Source organism: Phascolarctos cinereus, unplaced genomic scaffold (assembly GCF_003287225.1).
Source record: "Phascolarctos cinereus isolate Bilbo 61053 unplaced genomic scaffold, phaCin_HiC Scaffold_3;HRSCAF=262, whole genome shotgun sequence".
In the NCBI taxonomy this organism is placed as follows: Eukaryota; Metazoa; Chordata; class Mammalia; order Diprotodontia; family Phascolarctidae; genus Phascolarctos; species Phascolarctos cinereus.
Genome location: NW_027555736.1, coordinates 206,048,817 through 206,056,048, shown reverse-complemented (window position 1 = coordinate 206,056,048; position 7,232 = coordinate 206,048,817). Strand labels below are relative to the sequence as shown.

Sequence of the window (7,232 nt, the reverse complement as noted above, 5' to 3'; positions counted from 1 at the left end):
TTCCCACCCCTCTCCCTCCCTCACCCTCTCCCTGGCATTTATATAGCTCTTTAAGACTGACAAAGCACTTTACAAATATTATTTCATTTTATCCTGTCCTGGGAGGTAGATGTTACTATTATCCCCATTTTACAGATGATGAAACTGAGGCAAAGGTAAAATGACTAGTAAGTGTCTTGTGGATGGATTTGAACTCAGATCTTCCTGACCTCAGGTCCAGTGCTCTGTCCACTGGGGCACCTAGCTGCCTGTGTTGTTGTTGTTCAGTTGTGTCTGACTTTTTGTGATCCAGTGGACCATAATGTCTATGGGTTTTTGGTTGTTTTTTTTTTTAAAGATATTGGAGTGGTTTGCCATTTCCTTCTCCAATGGATTAAAGCAAGCAGAGGTTAAATAACTTGTCCAGGGTCACACAGCTGGGAAATATCTGAGGCTGAATTTGCACTCAGGTCTTCCTGACTCCAGGCCAGCACTCTCTCCACTGTACCACCCAGCTGTCTCCAGCTGACTATACTTAGAGCAGGTTATACTTTAGTGGACGGCGAACTGAAAGATGTTTTTTACGCCAATCAGTTCACTATATATTCCGCTCTCCCCATCTCTAATCTAAGGTTGAATCCTCCCTTATAACAATGAAAAATAGATAATGAAAATCAAACAATGCCGAGGCACCAGTATTTGACAGGCCACACCCATAATCTTTCCCACATCTTTACTGAGAGGAGGAAATCATGGTTGTTGCATCCTTTATTCTCCAAGAACAAGGTTGCTCATTACCAGTAGTCCAAGGTGAGCTTCTTGATAGCGTTCTTTCTTTCACAACCACAGGACCATACCTCTAGAGCTGGGAGCAACCTGAAAGGTCATCAGATCCATTTTACAGATCAGGAAATGAAAGCCCACTAGGTTAATTGGCTTGTCTAACTCCACACAGGTATAGCATCACTGCCTAGTAATTTCCTCCTATGGCAGTGACTCAGACTGGATACGCATTATAAGACATTCAATAACGACGAGTAGAATAACACATGGTTTTGTTTTGGCTAGGCAATGGGGTTAAGTGACTTGCCTAGGGTCACACATCTAGTAAGTGTCAAGTGTCTGAGGCTGTATTTGAACTCAGGTCAATAACACACAATTTTAAAGGAAAAATTTCCAAGTAATCTTGGTAAGCCATTTAAAGCATGACCCTTAGTTTTGGTTGTGTTTAGTCATTTCAGCCATGTCTGACTCTTCATGATTCCATTTGGGGTCTTCTTGGCAAAGACGCTGGAGTGGTTTGTCATGTTCTTTTCTAGCTCATTTTATAGATGAGGAAACTGAGTTAAGTGATTTGTCTAGGGTCACCCAACTAACACGTGTCTGAGGCCAGATTTGAGCTCAGGTTTTCTTGACTTCAGGCCTGATGCTCTATCTGCTTCACCACTTAGCTGCCCTGGTAATGTTCGGACCCCTTCATGCCTCTTTTTTTCAGTATTTTCCTTTATACTCTATACTATTTATTCCTCTAAACAAATTTTGTCATTATTTTGTCTAGTTCCTCAAAGTAACTTGGTGACTTGATTAGTAAAGTACTAATCTGTAAGTTAATTAGTGTCATTTTTATTTTATTATTTTATTAGCACAGTCCAAACATGAATAATGAATGTGCCATCTGTGTTCCTCTATTTCTCTAATGGGGGGTTGACTCATGCCTAAATCCTACGATGGCATTGCCCACACTACCCACACTGAAGACACTAGGCCTTCTGTGAGGTTAGGAATAGCCCTTTTCCATTGGCTGTGTGGCCAGAACTGTCTGCATCTTTAAAGTAAGTACAGTTGGATCTTTCTCCTTCATTCACATCTTTGGGTGAAGATGCCTTCGTCACAGCCAGGTACGCCATTTAGAAAAGGGATGGTGGGCCTAAGGGCTACCTCCTTCCCATCCCCCATTCCCCATTCTTTTAGAGACCATGTGGTCCTGAGAAATAGGCCTGAAGCTTTGACCTTTTTCATTGTTCTTTTCTATTATGAGTTCAGGGAGTAGAGCGGGCACCATGGAGCCTTAGGATAGCCGGCCTAGACGTTGCAGCCAGCTCAGCAGCAAAGCCTTGAGAAGCGCAGGGGTGGGTCTGTGAACTCACAAGCATTGATGACTTTGGACTTGAACTTAGTGGGACTAAGGCTAAATCAGGGAGAATTGTGCCCCCAAAGTGTTGAGGGGGGAATGTTTGCATGTTTGTTTTTGCTACATGTTTGAAATAAAATGCCCCTTTGTAAAAGCTAATCTAATGTTAAGTAGTTACATGGGCCTGGGGTGCTAGTCATTGGGCCCCCCAAAATGGAGGGAACACAGTTGGTGGAGGCTCAAGCCAATAGCAGAGAGACTTTCCAAGTCCTTGAGGGTACTGGAGAGCCCTATAGATGGGAAAATTGTAATAGGCCTGGCCCTTAGTGAACGAGACCAGAGCAACCATGTTACATTTATGAATTATTTTTTCTCTTTTTTCTTCCTTTAAGTTAGCACTTGGTCCCTACAATTCATTTTGTTGTTTGTAAACAACTAACTGGGCAAACTGACTGGATCCCATTCTCCTCTTAGAGACTCTACCCCAATCAGCACTATTACTCCACCTTAACCTAGGTTCCTTAAGTTTACTTTATTAATTGGTCTCTCTTTGATTTTCTTTTTTTTTAAGCCTTCCTTTTACAAGCCCAGATAAAAATATGTTTCATCATTTCCCCAGCCTCCTCCCTACCTTATCCTCATCTATTCTCTTAACTTGAGTAAAACTCATTTGTGGTACCCCTTTCTGAGAAATGCTACTTTACTGCTCTCCCTTCCTCATTCATTTCCCCTTCTAGGCTATTCTGAAATCTGTTTTTCCATTCATTGGCTTTATACGTACGCGGTTTTTCTTTCTTTTCTTGGTGTCACCCATACAAAGTAGGGGTTCTTGAAGCCAGAAGCTTCCTTTCTCTTTTGTCCAGTTGTCCTAAGAATGAAATTATAGATTTCAACCACTTCTCCTTTTCTCCCCATTTGAAAAAACAACAACATACTGTTCTTCTTTGATAATTGAAGGCCATTCTCTTTGTTGTCTATAATATCTATAATATTAATCCTAAAGCTCAGAAGTTTAACAACATCAGTTTTTGGTGTGTTAACCTTGAGATTTTTCTCTGTCAACCTGCAGAGACTATCAAACTGTATTCTGTTTTGTTTTTCAGTTGTGTCTTACTCTTTGTAACCCCATTTGGGATTTTCTTGGTAAAGATACTCTAATGGTTTGCCATTTCCTTCTCCATATCATTTTACAGATGAGAAAACTGAGGAAAACAGGATGAAGTGACTTGCTTTCTAGAGTCACACAGCTAGTAAGTGTCTAGGTCAGATTTGAACTCAGGAAGACTCATCTTCCTGACTCCAGGCTTGGCACTCTATCCACTGTGCCTCCTGGCTACCCTATTAAACAGTATTTTACCCTCTGTTTTAGTACATTGGGTGATTTTCTTATACTATTTCTTTGTATATGGTATGCATATTTTAAATTCATAATTTTTCCTGGAACACCTATGATTCTGAAATTATCTGTCCATCATATCTTCAGCATCAGTCACTCTACATTTTATCAAATTCATCTTTTTCCAATTTTAAAAAAAAGTTTGTTTCTGTTAAATTTCCTTTCATTTCTGTACTTTCAAGTTTCAAATATGAAATTATCTTTCTCAGAGAATCTGCTGTTTTGTGCAGATTCTCTGCCCTATGTCCTAAGTGTTTGTTCTCTTGTCTTTTTTATTTATTCTTTGAGAACTCAGATTTCCACCCTCTTTCTTATGTGACATCCTTATTTTAATTATTTATTTTTCTGATGTGTAAGTCCATAGTTTCTTACTGTTATTCCATGATTTGAGGGGACCCAATAGAATTTATTTCATTGTTTTCTATTTATTGGGGGTTTCCTTATTATGTAGTACTGATTTATTGTGCTGTATCCCTTTTCTAGATTCTTTGTTCATATTCCTTTCTTTCTTTAAGTGTCCCTGTCAGTTTATCTGCTTATGTCTGAGATTTCATCGAGGCGTTCTCTCTTGTTCTTTTTGCTATTTGTCTTTCTATCCTGACACAAAAAGTCTTGTATCAGCCCTCCCCTCCCTATTTGCTTATTCTCTCATCTATAACTGCATGTTTTCTCTTATTTAGACTTTTTTTTTGGAGGGGTGAGTGGTTTCAATGACAGTGTTCCGTTGGAGCACTAGGGATGTGAGGCTGGATCTCTGCTATGTTGACTCGCTAAGGGGAAGTAGCCAGATTGGGTTAATTTCTCTCCTCCATCCCCAGGGAACTTTCCATCAGTAGAGAAGTTCCTTCTCCTCTAACCAGCTTTTTACTCCTGAGCCTCTCTCCATTCCATAGTTGCTTGCTGTTTTCATTGCCGGGACTGGGTGATTTCAGTGCTGTCCCTTGGTAAAAGGTGGATCTGTCAGACTGGGTCTCTGTTGAGAGAAAACACTGAGGTGATAAGATAGAAATTAACAAAGCCAAACATCAAAATTTGGGTGGACTCATAAAGATAGTCATACTGGGGAAGGAAGTGGGTCAGTTTTTTTTTCTTTCAGAAAGTTCTGTATTTTGAGGTGGTTTTATTTCATCTCCTGGGAGTTTTAATGGCATTATTTGGTGTACTTCTTACTATTTTGAGATGGTTGGGATTGGAATTAGAAGGAGAAACAATCTGTTGCTCGACTACCTTGTTCAAGTAGCCTTCTATTTGTTCTCTCTGCCTCCAAGTCTTTCTTTCTCCTAATATTTTTTATCTGTCATTGCTAGATTTATCTTCATAATGCATAGTTCTAATCATATTATCCCTCTACTTGAAAAGATCTAACGATTCCTTATTGTCTTCTGAATAACATCTAAAATCCTGAGCTTGTCATCCAAGACCCTCTGTGGCATTATTGTTCAGTCATTTTAGTCATGTCCAACTCTTTGTGACCCCATTTGGGGTTTTCTTACAAATATACTGGAGTGGTTCATCATGTCCTTCTCCCACTTATTTTACAGATAAGGAAACTGGGGCAAATATAACTCATGTCCCTGACTCCAGGCCTGCCACTCTATCCACTGAGCCACCTAGCTACCCAAGACCCCCTGCAGTCTGGCTCAAATTTATATTTCTGGCCTTATTTCACATTATTCCGCATTAAATTGGACAAAAACGTACTTCTTGTTATTTGGAGAGCCTTCTCCCTACTGGAATATGTGTATTACTTTTCCCTTTGATCCTGTTGAAATCCTACACAACCTTGAAGACCTAAATTAGGTGCTGCCTCTTCCACATAGTCTTCCCTAATTCCGCTAGAGTTGGCCAGCTACTGGAGAACTACAGGAAACTTATCCGAGCATCCTCTGTTGTTGGATAAAAGCATCAATGTTCGTTGGGTTGCAGCAAGTGACCAGTAGTTCACCCTAATGGTTAGAAGGTTGAGGAAATAGTCAATTTAATGGTTTTGGAGAGTTTTTTGATTTTTATTTTTTAGGGTGAGAGAGACCTGAACATGTGTATAGGTAGCAGAGATGAGCTAGTAAATAAGAAAAATCAGAAGATGAGAGCAAGGGGACAATCAAAGAGGCAAGCTCTGGGAGGAGATGGGAGAGGATGTGATCGAGGGCACAAAGAGTGGACAGAAGAGAAGGGGCAGAATAGCCACTGTGCAAAGTGTAATAGAATCAAAGCAAGGACAAATAACAGGATTAGTCTTCATTAGTGAAGGCTCGGTTGTGATTTGATGCCAGATTTGCTCCAAATCCAGTTAGCATGCTTGTATGACTTCCTCCACTGGTGCTCAGCAGGTGTGGTGAAGGTGTGTGATGAGTGTAACCTAGGACAGGGGTTTGTCAAGATGTGAATGATTATCGGACATGGGGGTAAAGGATTCCAGCATAGAGTATAGAGTGCAATTGAATTAGTTAACCAGAAGGTCAAGACCACAAAAGGAGTTAAAAGTGAACCAGAGCAGGGTCTGATGGATGGGTAGAGATGCCAGGTGGAAGAATAGGTTCATGAGGTGTCGGGTGTAGGAACAGATGGAAGGCTGGTAGGTTTGATCGGAGTATAGAATTTCGGAATTCTACATAGTGGAGGCAGAACCCTTATGAATGATGAGATTGCAGCAATGACAGGGCATAAATATGGAGCTCAAAGGGAGCTTAAAAAGCCACCTAGGCCAACCCCCTCATTTGACAGTTGTGGAAAATGAGGTCTCAAATGACGTTTACCCAGGGTCACATGGTAGCATCAGAGATGAGTTTCGAATCCAGGTCTTTTAACTCTAGAGCTAATACTCTTTCTTCTGTACCATGCTGTTGTTGTTGCTGGTGTGTGTGTGTGTGTGTGTGTGTGTGTGTGTGTGTGTGTGTGTGTGTGTGTATGTGTGTGTGTAGTCAATTGAAGCTGTAGATCATGGAAACTGAGGAGATAAAGACATATTGAAGTTTCTATGTATGATGGTAGGTGTTGGGGAAGAGAAGATGTGATCGAAGTTCTGAACTTCTCAATAAAGGAAGAGGAATATGACCTGGTGGCTTGGTAGCTGACTGCAACCAGAATTAGGGTTGGGTGTTATGAAAGGCTAGGGGTGAACCCTGGAGAAGGAAGATTTGGAAGTAGAATTGGCAAGCATGCAGTAGGCCTCTTCTACATCCTGGCCCACCGTGTCCTAGGAGAAGAGAGAAGATGAGCTTGGTACAGTATGTTAAACTGAAATCTGTGTCTTTGTAACTCCCAGCCGTTATTCTTAACTTTGCCTTCTTGGGCCAAGCAGAGCAAACATGACAACTTCTCCATTTAAATATTTGAATGTACCTGTCATATCCCTGCTTCTTCCAGTCTTCTCTAAGAGGAACCATCTAAGTTTCCTTTTCTAGTTTTAATACGCTATGATTATCTTCCTTATTCTCCTGGACTTCATCATTATCTCTAAGAACTCATCTTCCTGAAAGATTGAATCAGTTCTGAAACTCACACCTCTTTGGTTCCCCCTGCTTCTGGGGCCTCTCCTTCTTTCTGATTGGAGAGGGTAGAAGGTGGACCTCAGAGAGCTTCTCTCAGATGCTCCATTTAAGGTGGGGTCCCAAGGTACTCTCTAGCTCCCAGACTTCAGTATGCCTCTATATAGCCTGGATACTCACTGCTTCCCCATCCCCAACAGTTCTCTTTATGTATTGGCTTCCACCCACTAGCTTTGCC

General features: G+C 41.0%; 1 long non-coding RNA gene across 1 annotated transcript in view; it reads right to left on the bottom strand.

Moving 5' to 3' along the window:
• Positions 1–4,305: 4,305 nt before the first annotated feature.
• LOC110217734 (uncharacterized) overlaps positions 4,306–7,232 on the bottom strand; it is a 37,745-nt gene continuing 34,818 nt past the window's right edge. Inside the window, exon 3 of the long non-coding RNA XR_002327129.2 lies at positions 4,306–4,479. This is a non-coding gene — a long non-coding RNA (uncharacterized LOC110217734). The remainder of the gene's footprint in view (positions 4,480–7,232) is intronic.